General features: G+C 71.7%; 1 protein-coding gene across 2 annotated transcripts in view; it reads right to left on the bottom strand.

Moving 5' to 3' along the window:
• Positions 1 to 12206, bottom strand: part of DDR2 (discoidin domain receptor tyrosine kinase 2) — a 53345-nt gene extending 41139 nt beyond the window's left edge. Inside the window, exon 1 of one of the 2 annotated variants that reach the window (XM_045838411.1) lies at positions 12000 to 12206. The gene's annotated coding sequence lies outside the window, so the exon portion shown is untranslated. Of the gene's footprint in view, positions 1 to 11867; positions 11951 to 11999 lie in introns of those variants that run through there. The other variant, XM_045838412.1, reaches the window with a different exon arrangement.
• Between the last annotated feature and the right edge of the window lie 3414 nt (positions 12207 to 15620).

The raw sequence follows: 15620 nt of genomic DNA, 5'->3' as shown, positions 1-15620 counted from the left end.
ACAGGAGCAGGTGTGGGCCCATGGGCACGCCTCGGTCGTCCCACAGCCTGTCCGCAGCTTCCAAACCTGGCGAGCGGCGTGGAGCACCGGGCACAGGCAGAGACCAGGACCCCCCCCCCCCCCGCCGCCCGTGTCTGGGAGCTCAGCTGGGGGTCCGGGAGCCAAGGCGGTGAGGTCCGGGGCGGAAGCAGTGAGGGGGGCCCTGCGGGGGCGTCCCAGGACAACCAGCTCGGCGCCCGAGCCCCGGTGTGCGAAGGTGGCAGGTGGGGCGGGGAGGGAGCCCGCGGGTGGGCTCCCCGGGCAGCTGGGCGCAGCGGCTGAGCCGGCTCCAAGGGGCCGGAGGAGAGGGAGCCCCCAGTGGCAGGAGCGTGGGGTGAGGCCGGAGCACGGCATGCGTGCCCACGGGATGGCAGAGGAAGCAGACGCCTCGCCCGGCCCCGGCTCTGGGCGCGAGGGGGGGGCCCCGTGGGAGCACTTGGCGTGGGAAAGGCGGGCCGCACGCAGGGGCAGCGGCTGGATCGCCACCCCAGGGGCGCGAAGAGCAGGGCGACGAGGAGCCGACTTGGGTCAGTGCAAGGGGGGAGGACAGAGCTGAGAGGGGGTGGGCTCCCCGCGTGGGCAGTGGGCCCCTCCTCGGGGGCCACCGGCCCTGGCGCGGCCCCACGGCGTCGGCCGTCCACATACACAGGAGACGCCCGCGGGCTCAGCAGGTCGTCCTGGACGCAGCTGCCTGGCAGGCGGGCTGCTGTCCGTCGCCGGCTGGTCCCCACGGCCACCCGAGCCCCAGCCCCAGCCCACGGCGCAGCCCGACCCAAGCCCGGGGACGCCGGCACCCGGTCCCCCACCTGAGTGCACAGCCCCGTGTCCCAGCTCAGGGAAGGCACCACGCGGGCAGAACATGGCGGCGAGGGGCCCAGTGCCGGGCGGGAGTCGGAGGCCGGTGCCACGGCCAGCACCCGCCGGGCAGGGTGCAGGGCAGGTGCCGAGGACACACTCTGGTCGCCTTCCCTCTGCCCCTTGGCTGTCCTGGGCCTTCCCCGGCCGGTGTGCCGGCGGCCACAGCGGGCGGTGCAGCCCCGGGCGGCGCTGGGACACCCGGGGCCCCTGACGCACACGGGGGTCCCTGCTCCAGAGTCACAGCCGCGCGTCCCTGACGGGCAGGTCGTGTCCCACACGCTGTGTCTCCACACACAGAGCGCAAAGTCAGGGAGCTGGCAGAGTCCACGCGGCCGGCGTGGCCTGTGGTCAGACACTCAGACTCGAGAGCCAGCGCTGCCCGAGTTCAATCCTCGGCTGAACCACCGGTCCACTGCGGGAGGGAGGTCGCCCCTTGGAGCCCCCAGCACTGTCACGGGAAAACGCCACAGTGACCCCCCCAGGGGGGCCTGGCGAGGCGCCAACACTCCCCTGGGGCGGGGAAGGCACCCAGCTCCCGAGGGCAGACCCAGAGGCGGCCTGGGCTCGGGGCCACGGCCACGGCCGGTGCTCACGGAGCAACCTGTGGGTCCCACACCGGTCACTCCGACCCCAGCTCGGGTCCCCAAGGGTCAGTGCTGCTTGGAACACTCCCCAAAGCCAAGGGCGCTTCCCCAGCCCATCCCGTCCTTCACACAACACCCCTGTCTCTGCATTGACCTCGGTCAGGTTGTCCGGAGCAGACGCCCGGGCCGGCGTCGGCCAGGAGCTTGGAGGGGGCAGGGCTCAGTGTCAGGACGCCCTGCGCCCACGAGAACGGCACCCCCGTCCCTGCCCCCCCGCATGCTCGGCCTCTGGGCCCCGGACGCTCGTCACTCTGCGGGTCCAGCTCTGATGAGGTCAGGGGCTCAGGGCTGAGCTCTCCCTGTGCCCAGCCCCGTGTCTCCGGCCACCAGGCGTCCCTGCCCCACGCACAGGCACCGGGGCCAGGGTGTCAGTCCAATGCCACAGCCAGGCGGACCCGAGCCTCGGGCCGGAGCACCCAGGGCTGCTGCTCCGCCACCAGCCCCCTTCCCTCGGACAGCTGGGCAAACGCCCCAAAAAGTCTGGCCCTCCCCACGGTGCACAGAACCAGACCGACGAAACGAAACAGAAAACGAACCCACACCGGGCGGTGCCGCTGGTCCCCCACGGCCATGCCTGGGGGTGCAAGGTGGGCTCTCTGCCCCGAGAGGAGCTGGCGGGTCGCTCGCCCCGAACTGAGGGCAGGGGAAGCAGGCCGGGTGGTGGGGGCCACGCCGGGGCCCGGGCTTGAGCCGGTCCCAGCCCCGAGCAGCCCTGCCGGCGTTCACGGCCAGCCGGTGTCCTCCCCCAAGGACACGAGCCCCTGCAGGCGAGGCCACCGCAGCCCAGAGCGGGAGACGGCCTGCCCACCGTCGCCCAGCGGGGAAGGGGCAGAGCTGGGCTGGGAACCCCCCCTCGTGCTAGGCGGGCGCTTCGGAGCGGACAGGCGCCCTCCCCCCCGCCCCCCAATTGCGTCACCCGAGGGACCAGTCAGTCTCCCGAGGAAGAGGAGGCGTGGGACTTGTGTCGTCGCTTCCCAGAGACGCTCGCACGGAGGCGCCGACGGCCCGTGAGGCACCTTTGGGGCCCGCGCACGACCCCAGCGACAGCCGCCAGCCGAGCCGTCCGTGGGCGCAGTCGTGCAGAGCCCCCAGTGAGGTCCCGGCCTCGGTGCCCTGCACCCGTCTGCCGCCATGTCCCTGGCCGAGGCCGCGCCCGATGGGCCCCGAGGAGCTCAGCCCAGTTTCCCTGAACCTCCCCTCAGGCGTTTCCAGCAGGACGGCTTGGCCCCCGGCGCTGCTGCTGCCGGACCCCTGCAAGCGGACGGCGTGCCCGCGGCACCTGGGCGACACACCTCGCCTGACGGTGCAGGGGCTGACCGCGTGCCCCACCCCGAGGGCCTGCTGAGCTCCGGCTCCGGCCCGGGGCTCCCCAGAGTGCTCGCCGCCCCCACCGCCGCCGTCGAGAGCGTCCGGCCTTCCTCGGCTCAGTCCCAGCTCCGGTGCCCACCCGGCTGTGGCGCCATAGTGGGTTCCAGGAAGAGCTCAGAGACGAACAAGCAGGATTTCTGCCTTTGAGCAGCTCGGCCCCTTGTGCCGGGAACGAGACACAGACGGAAGCAGAACGTTCTGGGCAGAGAGTCAACTCGGGGAGCCGCCCCCCGCCCCCACCCCGCCCGGCCCCTCCTGTGAGGCTGAGTCCCAGGAGCCCCCCGGCCCCCCGAGGTCTGACGTGCACTTCGTGCTGGGACCTGGCAGAGACGCCCTCGGCGTTGGAGTGAAGCCTCAGTTTCCCCAGCCGGCCTCTGGTGTGGGTCAGGCGTGGACTTGACGGGGGGAGGTGGTCGGGACGGAAGGGACGCCTGAGCGGAGGGTCTGCGTGGGGTCGGGGAGGGGCTCACGGGAGACGGAAGTGCGTGTGGGGACGCGGCGTCGGGGGGAGCGGCCGGGACTAGACCGGGGAAGCCGCTGCCCCCGGGGCAGGGTTTGGACCCCAGGTCTCTGGGGGCGGCGGCAGGGCGGCGGGGGCCGGCACCCGGGCAGGCGGGGGGAGCTCAGAGCGCCGGGCACGGTCCGTGGTCCCCAGGAGCGGCGTGGCCGTGGACAGGACCGAGCGGGGAGCCCGGCGGGCCGTCCCGAGGGGGACCTCGCCCCCTTCAACTATCGCCCGCCTTCCTCCACGGCCCCCGCTGCTGCGGGAGGGGCGGGGGCTTGGCGACCAGCCCCCAAGGGTGCTCAGGACCCAGTGGTCTCGGAACACCAGACGTGGTTCCCGTTGGCCCGTCTTCGTTCCCGTGTCCCTCTGCGCGTGTTAACGTGATCGATTCGACGCCGTCCCGTAACTTTGTGACTTCTGGTTTCAGTGCGTATGAAGCCGGAAGCACCTTCCTTGCTGTCTAAACCCTCAAAACCGTCTCCTTGGAAAGGCCGACAACCGGCATCTTTAACCAGCACCCCCTCCTGTTCCTGCCACCGGGACCGTTCCTGTTCCGTGCCCACGGCCACGTCTTCCTGCAGAAATTGTGTCCCTTTGGGGCTGCCCCCTCCCTCGGGACAGACCCGTGACAGTGAACTCGTCCGTGGAACGGTGCGGACGCCGCCAAGGGCCACTCTTCTTGCTGAACCGATGTACGGCTCCAGGGGCTTCATTGTTTCTGCAGAGTCACGAGTGTTTCTGTCGAACGCAAGGAGCTTCTCCGGTTTAGTAGCTTTTCTTTCGTTGCAAGAATGTTTCCTCTTTGCAGAAAAGACGAGTCTCCATAAAAGTAGCCTCTCGGGGAGGGACACCTTTCCGAGAAGTTTCCCGTGCGCTCTCCCCGCCCCCGGCCATCCGCCCCTCGGACCCTCGGGTGCAGTCGGTCCGGCTGCTAGCCAAGGGCCGTCCACCTCGAGTTCCCCGACAAAGGGCGAAGGGCGAAGGGTGAAGGGCAGGTCCCCACCCGGCGGGTCCCCACCCAGAGGCGCCGCCCCTCCTGCAGGGCCTGGGAGGGCAGGTTTTGCAACACAGAGACTAATGGCGTCTCCCGGCCCCTCGGCCCGTGTGTGTCTCATTCTCTGGCCGGGACGCGACCGCTGGGCGCGCCCACGGAGCCGCGGGAGGCTGTTGGACCCCTCCCTGCGCCAGGGGGCCTCTCGGGCCGAGGCTCCGGGGCCACGCTGCCCCCGCCCGGCTGCCCCTCCCCCCCACTCAGCCGTGTGCCAGGGGCCCCCAGCTTTTCTCTCGCGCTCTGCGTGGGGGAGCGCTGAGCTCACTGGTGCTCGACCCGGGGCGAACGGTTCCGGTCCCCCCTCCACACTCGCCTGGACCCTTGACCCCCACCCCGCCGGGTCAGCCCGGCGGCCGTGTCTCTCAGCTGCGGTCCGTGCCCGCGCCGGGGGCCGTGGCCGGGAAGATGCGAGGCCTCACCGCCCCCCTGCCCGCTCTGCAGCCCCACTGTCCCCTGTCCCCGCCTGAGCTCCCATCCCCTCCCAAACCTAATGCTGTTCACAGAACGTCCCTCATTCCAGGTTCTCTCTCACGGCGCGTCCCAGCAGGACTTCGGGGCCGTGTGCGGCGTCATCGAGACCTGGCCCCCACCCCCGGCGGGCGGCAGGGCAGGGGGCCCCGCCCAATGCAGCCAGACCACCCCCGGGGGCTCTCAGGAGGAGGGGAAGGGGAGGGAGAGCCCAGGGTGGAGGGCGGGGCGCCCCCCCCTTGTCTGCTCTGCGCGGCCGGAGAGCCCTTCGCGTCCACGTGAGCCGGAAGCCCCTAGAACCGCAGCGAAGGGCCCACATGCAGCCCCGGGGGCCCCCCGGTCACCCAGCAGGAGGGATAGGCCCCGACGCCCCCGCTCCCACGGTCCCCTGCGTGCCCGAGCGGAGGCCTCCGCCGGCAGCCTGGCTCTGGGCACCTGCACCTCCTGGCTGGAAGCCGTGATTGGCTGGAGGCCGCAGGTGGCACCGCCCCAGGGACATGGGCGGAGGACGAGAGGGTGCGCCGGCTGAGCCCGGCGGCGCCGTGAGGCGGCCACAGCCACTGGGCTGAGGCCGAGACTCAGGAGGGGGGCCCGGGGCCGCACACAGACGTTCGGGCGGTGTGGGGTCCCGGGTCCCGCCCCCCCACGCAGCATCTGCCGCTGGCTCCTCCCACCCTTGGGGCAAGCTGAGCGTATTTGGAACGCTTGGCCGAGGGAGTCAGCGCAAGGCGGTCCGATCGTGTCTTCCGAGGGAAGGGCCGTGTGCGGGGCCTGGGGCAGCCTCGGACGCCTGGACGCCGCCGCCCGCTCCCCCAGGCCCAGGGCCTTCCCTGCCCGCGTCGGGGTCGGACTCCCGGCTCCGCTTCTCCCCGGAGCACGGAGACGCAGCGGGGGCCCGGGCTGCATGCCACAGCGACTGCCCGTCCCCGGAGGCGGCGACCCTCCGCCTTCCCCAGCTCGCGGCGCACAGACCCGCGACTGGAACCCTGCGGCACGCCGACACACACAGTGTGCCGATCTCACGGGGACAGGGGTGTGCCCTGGCTCACCCGGAGCGGACGCCGACGGCCGTGTGGCTGCGGTCCCTTCCCCCCGGACAGTCTGAGGGGCAGCGGCCGTGCCCCGGGCTGAGCGGTCGAGGCCACAGGGCTTACGCTGTCTCACGTCGTGTGGCCTGATGACCGGGCCTGCGGGGTGTTTGCAGTCCGTCTCACCAGCCAGGGCCCAGCCGGCGCTGTGCCGGGAAGGCGCAGGCAGAGAGTGCCTTTGGCTTTGTGGCCGGGGGTCCCTGTGGTGACCGGTCCCCGGGCCGGCGTCACGCGGGAGAAGCCGTGGTGACGTGGACCAAGGGTGCAGAGCTGTGTCCTCGTCCACCTCCGAGCACCAAGCAGGCGGCCGCCGGGCCTGGGCCGAGCCGGACGCAGCCCCTGGCTCTGGGCTGGGCCGTCTGCCAGGGAGGGGCACAGCCCCGCGGCCCCCCAGGGGGCCTGGCTGCTTCGGTCCCGGAAGTCTCGCCGTCACCTCTGTGACTTCCCTTTGCATCGGGACCTGCCCCCGAGCGTGACTCCCAGGCGAACCGTGTGCGTCTCCCCCGGGCACCCGTGTGGCCGCCACGCCGGTTCCATGGCCAACCCCGAGGTCTGAGGCCCGGGTGCCCGAGCCGCCAGCGGGCTCTGGGGTGTCCTGGGTGCTGCGGGCGGGTGGCCCTCCCCCTGGGAAAGGCTGTCCTGCAAGAAGCCGGGGAGGGGTGGGCGCAGGGTGGGCGGGGCCTCGGTCCCCGGACAGGACGGTGCACACAGCAGGAGCAGAACCACTCGGCGGGCTGGGACCTGGGCCACGAGGCCGCACGGACCTTCACCCCCCGCCCCGGAGGTAGTGTGGATGTCACCCACGTCCTGACGACACTGGGAGCGCCCCGCAGGGATACCCCAGCCCCCGCCACCCGAGGCGGGAGCGGAGCCTCGGCGGGGCGAGCAGGGGCCCTGAGGGGCCGTGCTCAGGAGGAAACGGGGCGGACACCGTCAGCCGGGGCTGCTCAGCGTCCGTCCCCCGGGCCCCGGGCTGGGGCCCGGCCGGCCACACACAGTGACGGGAGAACGAGCCGGCGGGGGACGTGGGCCCGGGAGGCTCTGGCGGCTGCCAGGGCCGAGCAGCTGCGGTCGGGCCCTTGGGCCACTGGGTGCACGGGGGCGTTGGGGCAAAACCAGATAAGACGGTGAGAGGACGGTGGCCCGAGGGTCCCCCCAGGGGTCTGACGCCATGGGCCCCTCGACCTGGGCCAGAACGGCACCCTCACCCCGCAAGACGGGTGTCGGAAGTGAGCGTCTCCGGGGCTCCCCGTCCCCCTCTGAGCGGCACCTTGCGGACGCTGCGCCCCGACACGGTGTCCGGCTGTCCCGGCCCAGCCAGCAGCCAGCACCGCCCCCCACCCACCCTCCACCTTCCCGTCCGGCGAGGCCCTTCCCGGGTCGCTGCTCAGCACCACCGAGGCTGCCGGACTCGCCGCTCTCCACAGAGAAACTCCCACCCAGCCTCCCGGGGCGGGGGGCCCACACTGGGGTCATCTCTGGCTCGTATGTGGCCCCTTCGGGTCACCTCCAGAGCCCCTCACGCGTCACGGTTGCTCGGCCACTGTTTCCGCGGCCGGAAACGGCGCCCCGAGTCCCCGTGTGAGTTCGCCGCTGACCGCCCTCGCCGGGTTCCAGCTCAGAGGCTGAGCGAGCACTTGCTCTGCTGAGCGAGGCGCACAGGAAGCCGGAACCAAGGTCTCCGAACAGGCGGCCCCCCGGCTCCTCGCGCTCAGAGGCGACCAAGCCCGGACCCCGGGAGACCAGGGGCCCCGGCGCGTCTTCCCTGGGCACCCAGAGCGCCCGCCCCAGGCCCACGCCGGGGGGTGGGGGCGCCAGGCCAGCCACGCAGCCGAGGCTATAAACAGCGCGAGCCTCGGACCCCGCGGTAACAGTTTCTGAAACGGTCACTTCGGATTAAGCGGCGGGGAGGGGGGACCACAATGACCGGGTCTGAAGCGGAGCAGCGGGGCGCAGACACGTCCCGTCCGAGGAACCCCGAGAGACGGAGGGCCCTGCGGTGCGTCCTCTGGGCCCTGGTGCCCTTCCGAAACGCACAGCGCGGAGGCGGCCGGGGACCCCTCGGGCCTCAGGTGTGGGGGGACTGTGGGGGGAGGGGCGGGGGAGAGGGAGGGCAGACACCACCATGTCCAGCCAGCGACGTCTCTGTGGGTCAGTCCCCAGCAGAGGCGTCCACACCGAGCCCCTGGCCAGGGGACGTGCGCGGCGGAGCGAGGCCGACCAGGACGCGAGAGACGTCCGTCCCTCCAGGAGGCCCAGCCTCTCCAGCACACCCCCCTCCCTGCGGCAACCGGGGTGCGCAGCCGCCGGGGAATTCGAGGCCCCGCCCTGACCTGGGTCCCCAGCCCGGAGGTGTCGCGGGGACACCAGCCGTGGGTCCTGTGCGCCACTGCTCCCTGCTTCCGCCCCCCCAGCGGCAGCGGCAAAACCCGCTCCACCGGGCCCTCCCGGGCCCTCGACCGGCAGCCCCCAGCCCGTCGGACCCCACCTGCCGCCAGCCTGCACCACCCCCTGCGCTCCCCGCGGGTCCCAGGCGCAGCCTTCTCCGTCGGGGGAACTCCACTGCGTCTCCCCACCATCTTGCTTCCTTGCTGCTCTGAGGTGACGGACACGTTCAGACCGCACGAGGCCCAGAGCACCCCCAAACGCCAGAGGGTACCCCTGTGTGGGCAACCGCGCCATACTCCCCGCTGGCTGCCCACCCCGGCCGTGTCCCCACTGCTGACGGGGTCACGGTCAGTGCGGTCCCCACCGGTCACAGCAGCCTGAGGCTGGGCCTCGCCCCCCGCCTGGCCAGTGCTGCCGCCCCAGTGCGCCCCGACCCTCCGTGCCTTCAGGGGTGTGGGGTCAACACCCGCTCCTGGGCCCCCGGCCGCCCCCCTCACTGGACACTCCACCAGGACACACGCGGGGGGAAGAGACTGCGCTCGTCCACGCGGGCCCGTCGGGGGCAGTCAGTCCCGCTCGCCGCGGAGGACGCGGAGGGGAGGGGGGACACGTCGCATCTACTGACCCCGTTCGAACCGTGCTGATCCCGGCCACCTGCTTCTCTGTTTTAGGGAAGGGAAGCCCTGGAGCCCCCCTGCCCCCCCAGCCAGGGTCCCACGAGTGTTCTCGAGTCTTCGCACAGACAGCCCCGCGCCCCCGCCCTGACGGCCCCGGGAGCCCGGACAGTGTCTGCCGCGGGACGCTCACACTGGCGTCTCTGGGCTCTCCGGGGGCCTGGCCGGACGCGTGTCCGTCCCCGGACACACCCCCCACCGACCCACGTTCGCCCTCCATCCGCTCTTCCAAGGGCTGGGCAGACGCCCGGTGAGCGAGCCCGAGAGAGGAAGGGGGGACGCAGCACGGCCCTGGGCCTGGAGGCCCCAAAAATGCACCAGAGGACCGCCCGCCCCCACTCCCCCGAGGGAGGGGGGGCCAGAAGACGCCGGCGCCCGGCTGCTGCCCACAGACGCTCTCGGTCGCCTGTCCGGGACGGCACCTGCCTGTCCACGGAGCTCCGCGGGGGCCTCCGACGCCGGCCGGGGCTGAGCCCGAGGGCACAGGGACGGGCGGGCGGGGTGGGGGGCGCAGTCAGACCCCCACCCACGTGCAGAAAAAGCCACTCATGGGTGGAGGTGGGCGCTGGGCCGGGACCCTCACGGAAGGAGACGCTAGTTTTGTGGGAGTGCGCGTCTCGTGTCCCCCAACAGTCGGAGCACCCCCGGGAAACAGGCGCCCGGACGGCCTGGGCCTCGGAGGACGAGCCGGTGAGACTCCCGCCGAGTCCGGCGGCTCCCCCCACCCCCGCTCACCGCTTGTGCGACCCTCATCCGCCCCCGACCGACCAGGCGGCCGCTTCCCTGTGGCCTCGTGCCGACCCGCCCGGGGACCGCAGCTCGAGGGCCCGGGCTGAGGAAACCCGGGACGGTGGGCGACCACAGCGGGTGCCCCCGCAGAGACCCCCCCCGGGCCCCATGCCCTGAAGAGGGACGGCACCGTGGCCGCTCACAGCCCCCCCCCCACACACACACACACCGGGCTTTGCGGGGAGAAGCCCCGCGGCCCCGAGGCCCCTCGGGCACCTCGGAGAGAAGCGACCCTGCGAATGTTCCGTCCGGAAAACTCGGAGGGAGAAACCGGGACGCCGACCCTGAACCGGCCTTGTCCGGGGCGGCACGGGCCCGTGCAGGGGGTGCGGGCCGACACGGTGACCCGCAGCCCGGGGAGGGTCCGGGCCAAGCCGGCACCGGCGTCAGCAGAAAACCCACGGCCCTCTGTGAGGGGGGTGGCTTCCGTTTGAGGCGGCGGCCACCCATGAGAGCCGGGACGCTCGGGCCCCCGGAGCCGGCCGACGTGACCGTGTCCAGCGTCCGGAAGCCGCGGCCCCGAAGGCATGGCCGCCATCCTGGACACACACACACGGACGCCGGGGTGCACACGGGGTTGGCTCTTCGCCCGCTGGTGGAGGGGGCGGGGGGACGTGAACCTGGGCCTCCCGGCGGGTCCCGGGCTCCCCGTGCCACACAGGCGCTCACGGCGCCCAGAGATCGGCCCAAGGGACGCGGCCCGGCGCCTCCTCGCACCCAGGATGCCCGGCGTCCCCGGGGGAGAGCCCACGCTGCCCCCGGCCCGGTCCCGCCCTGTGTGGGGACGGCGAGCGGGTGTCACGGCTCGGGGACTCACAGGCGTGCACCCTCCTCACAGGGGGACACGCTTCCCGAGCCGAGCGACGTGAGGGGCGGGGACGCAGCTGTGGCGGTGACGCGTGATCCCCGACGGCTGGGACCTGGGGTCGCTGCTCGGACGGCCGAGCCTGGCCTGCACCCACGTGTGCCAGCCGCGTCTCCGTCTGAACGGCGGGACGCCGGCCCTGGCGACGAGCGCGGGGCGAGGGCCGGGTGCACCTGAGCGTCTGGGTCACCGGCTGCGTCTCCCTGAGCAGCGGGCCCCCCGCTCTGAGCCCTGACGGCCGCACCCTGGGGCCGATGCCCACAGGATGGCGGGCGTAGCCGCCCCGCGCTCGGGGCCCTCGGGTGTCACTGGCTCATCCCCACCCTCGGCCGAAAGCGCCCAGGGACACCGGCACCCGGCTCCCTGCTCGCTGACCGCCACCGTCCTGCGCCGGCCGCTAACTGAGCTCCTTCCTCTCCGGCCCTGGCCGGGACGGACGCCCAGCGGGGGTCCGCGGACCCTCGTGCAGGCCAGCTTGCTCGCAGCCCCTGCGGAGGAGCGAGGCCCCGGGAGGCCCCGGCTCCCCGCCCGTCCCCCCGTCTTCCTGGGGAGGGCGCCGGGGCCGGCCGTCAGCAAAATGGAGCTGAGGCCGCGCTGGGCGGGCGGTGCGGACTCCCGCCCGAAATGGCTGGCCTCACGGTTTCCGCCACTCGGAAAAAAACTCCCTTTCCCCTTGGACGGGACTCCTGAGCCGCGGCCAGCTCCGCGAGGTCCCGGCGGCCAGCAGCCCGCGTCCTGCTAACAAAGGGGACGGCAGCAGCCCGGGCCAGCGGGCGGGAGGTCCAGGCCGGTGGCGGGGTTTCCACCGCGGTCCACTCAGGCCCCACCGGCGCCCAGCCTCGGTGGGAGGCCGCCCCTCTCTGGACCAGCCAGCTCTCCTCTGCACAGGCAAAAGCAGCCCAGGGCGGCTCTCCCGACCGGGGGGCCCCTCCGAGGCCCGAGGCCGCTGCTGCCCACCCCACACCTCTGCCCAGCCTGGCTCCGTGTCGCCCGGCCTGGTCCTTCGGACCCCGGGTCGGCGGCGGGCTGCCGCGGGGACCGGGGTCCCCCGATTCTGCCCATTTCCTTGTTCTCAGCTCTTCGTAAGCCTCCCTCCAGACCCTGAGCCCACCCCCCAAAAAAGGCCGGACCTTGATGTCTGGAGTCCACGGCCCCGGCGGCTGGGGCCTCCTTTGTCCACTCTCCCTACCAGGCCGGGAGAAGCCCCGCGGGCACTTTCGTTTTCGGAAAACGAAGGAAAGACAGAAACTTGCGTCACTCACATTCATCCAGGGGCGCGCGGCTGCGGGGTGGGGAGCGGAGCGGCTGCGGCCCGCGGCGGCCCCCGGCCCCGACGCGGCGGGGCTTGGGTGTGGAAGGCCCCGGTTCCCGCCCTGCCCGCGCGGGAGCCGGCGGCAGGCACGCATCCACGGGCTGATGCAAGGCGCCTTCGCGAGAACCTCACATTCTGAGGATTCCTGGGGAGGCGCCAGGCTCCCAGCATCCAGCACACAGCACATTTGGTTTCAATTAGGAGGGGCTGGGAGCAGGGGCAGAGGCACCAATCAGAGCCGTCCGCTGTTGGGGCCTCGCTCTGCTGACCCACGGGACCCGGGGCAGAGCTGTAATTTACAGCGAAACCCATTCATAGAAGAAAAAACACGTTCGGCCAGGGAGCCGTCTGAGAGGCACAGGCCTCCTCCACCCTGTCCCCAAGCCCCCTCCCTGGAGGACGGGCCCCCGCCCGGCGACCTCGTCTCGTTTGCCCCCTCGGCGGAGCTCGGGCACGGAGGAGGGCTGGGGCTCTCTCCCGGCAAAGCTCCCGGAGCAGCTGGGTCACATACGTGGAGCCGATCTCCGTGTTGCACCCACGAAAGCCTGGGGCTGGGCCCTCCCCCCGAGACCCAGCTCCGTCCCGCGAGCCCCCCCCCCCGCCCACTGGACACACGGGGCCATCGGAGGCCCCCCCAGCCCCCCGTCTTCCCGCCCGAGTCCCCGCCGGTCGCTGCCGCGGAGGGTCTGTCGCTGTCCCGGGCTCAGGCCGCTGCATGAAAACACAAGCGTTCACAAGGACTTTCTAAATTGTTTTGAAAACGTGTTTTTTTTTCCTCCCGTCTGTGGCCATGGCCAGAGATGGTGTGGAAGGGGAGGAGGCAGCCACCGGAGGAAGCCAAGGGGAGGGGAGGCCTGCAAATGATAGCTTATCGTCCAGTCTGTCCGCCCAGGCTGCTGGCCTCCACCCTCCAGAGCCTGGCCGGTTCCAGGCAGCCCCCAGCTGCCCCAGAGGCCCAGGGGTGCAGGGCAGGCCGAGGCCCGAGGTCAGGAGGGGGTGGCAGGGAGACCTAACACCTTCCGGAGACAGCCTCCGTCTGACACCCCCACCCTCAGGCCCGAGGCCACCCACTCTCCTGCCCACTTGCACCTGGATGACCCCCAAGGCCAGCAAGGGGGGGGGCAGACCGGAGCCCGGGCGGGGACCGTGGAGGGACCGCCCCACACGACTTCAGAGCAGGAGCTACTCCCTAGAGGAGCCGGGCAAGGGGCTCCCGGGGGCGGCCGGGAAGGGCCACGCTGCTGGGCCAAGGCCTCCGGAGCCCTCCAGCCGTCAGAACCGGCCACGCGTGTCCGAGTCACAGCGGAGGGCGCGAGGACTCGGGCCGCCCCTGCGCGGGCCACAGGCAGAAAACCAGACCTCGGAGGGGACACTGGGACCGGGGCTGCCTCGCGAAGAGGGGAGACGGCGCAGACAGGACCCACGGGGACGGCCCCTCGAGTGATCCGGAGGGTCTGGGGGGGGCACCAAGCGGCCGGGCCAGGGCCCTCAGCTCAGCGGCGCACACTCCACGGGGCGCGGTCCTGGGAGCCCGCCTCGCACCGCGGCGGACACTCGGTCGTGGACCTGGTCCTGCGGCGGCGGCGGCGGGTGAACCTGGTGAGGGAACAGGGCTCAGCCTCAGGAACAGGGAAGTGCAGCCGCTGCGGCAACTGGAGGGGCCGGCGGGCGGCGCGGCCGGGGAACAGCCGGATGGGGACAGGCAGATGCAGGCGATCTCAAAACGAGAAAAAAACTGGTGGACAAAGCCATCAGACCAGGGTTCCCAGAGGCCGGGCCGGGGGACGGGAGGAAGGGGGGTCGAAAGGCACCAACGTCTGGTTTCAGACAGACGAGCGCCAGTTCCAGGACTGCAGCTCGGTGACCACAGGTGCGTTCTCACCGGCACAGGGTGCCCAGGGCCGGGCGGCCAGTGGGCCCTGGAAGCTCTCGACACAGGGGGAAAACTCTCCTTGTTTGTCTATTTTTCTTTCTTTCCTTCCTTCTTTTCTTCCTTCCTTCCTTCCTTCTTTCCATCTTTTCTTTCTTTTTTTCTTTCTTTCTCTTTCTTTCTTCCTTCTTTCTCTTCCTTCCTTCCTTTTTCTTTCTTTCTCTCTTTCTTCCTTCTTTCCTTCCTTCCTTCTTCCCTTTCTTCCTTCCTTCCCTCTTTCCTGCCCGTACCTGTATGAGCAGGTGCATGTTAGGTGAACCTGCTGTGACCATCCCACGATGCATGTGAATGGAACCATCGCTGGAGCTTATACAGCAATGGATCGCGATTATTTCTCAACAAAACTAGGAAAAAATAAATTCTAAAAAGCAGCAGTCCTGGAATTCTCCCCCAGGAGCCGGGCCTGTCGTGGTCGACCCGTCCACGTCACGGTAGACAGTGCACCCGCGGCAGGGCCGGGGATTTCGGATTCGGTGGGGCTGCCGGCCAACCGTGGGCACTGTCCCGACGTTGCCAGGTGGGTGCTAACAAGGGGCGGGAGCCCCGCCTGCGAGGACCCGTGTCCGTGGTCTGTGAGCTCGAGCCACTCGGACCCGCTTCAGCCGGCGCCGCCGACTACAAACCAGAGGCACGGCCGGCCGTGGGGACTCCTGGGGACAGAAGACCCAAGTGCCACCGAGCTGAGTCAGAGGGAAGGGGAGGCGCCAAGAAAAACACCAGGCCTGCCACTCGATGTCGGCCCGGCCAATCGGGGCCCGGCCTCGAGCCCGCGGGAGGCGCCGCGGAAACCCCAACGTCTGCCTGAGCCGGCCGAGGGGTGTTCGAGGCTGCGGGCGGGGGGGTGGTGGTCGGAGTCGAGGGTCTGCAGACACGGGCCCTGGTGGGGGCGGCGGTGCCCCCCACGGGGGAGCTGGGAGGAACAGTGGAGGGGACCCCGGGCGACACCCGAGCCTCGGGGACCGTGTGACCGGGATCGGAGTGCGCTGGCGCTCCTGCCGGCGCGGGAGCCGACGCGGGAGACCCGCCCCCGCTGTGCTTGGGGACCGTGAGCGACGCCCCGGGGGCGATCTATGCCCCGTGGGGGGGGGGGCGGTGCGGCCGCGTGGGGAGGTGCCTCCCACGGGGCATGAGTGAGGGACAGACGCCCCCGCACCGCGTCCCCGGACACGGCTGGAGACAGGCCCGCCCCTCCGGAGTAGCCGTGGTCTCGGAGCCTCGGGGGTCGGGCCCAGGTTGGAGTGGACGCCTCTCTGAAGGGTGCTGTCCTCCGTCCGATCTCTTGTCGTCATTCCGGTTAGCCCCCAGAAACGACACACGCTCCGTGCCCCGCACCCTGACGGGGGGCTGGGAGGGCCGCCGAGGGCAGCCTGGGAGCTGCCGGGAGCGCGGAGGAAGAGGGTGGCTCTCGGGCACGGGGAGAAGTCGGGGTGGCCGAGGGAGGCTCTCACCGCACAACCCGGGAATGCCCCTCGGAGTCTCGCCGAGCCCGGCCCCTTCCCCGGCCCCCCCCGCCCCCACACACTGCAGACGAGGAGACCCAGCCCCTGGTCGCTCCACCGTCACCAGGTGGGGGGGCCCGGGGGTCTCGCACCCAGGCCCACCTCTGGGAAGACACTGGAAAGGTGGCCACCAGTGGAGGCA

The sequence above is a fragment of the Phyllostomus hastatus genome, unplaced genomic scaffold (genome assembly GCF_019186645.2).
Source record: "Phyllostomus hastatus isolate PE091 unplaced genomic scaffold, TTU_PhHast_1.1 phas_contig_283, whole genome shotgun sequence".
Lineage (NCBI taxonomy): Eukaryota > Metazoa > Chordata > Mammalia > Chiroptera > Phyllostomidae > Phyllostomus > Phyllostomus hastatus.
Note: the sequence above shows the minus strand (reverse complement) of the source record. Positions and strands in the feature narration are given on the sequence as shown.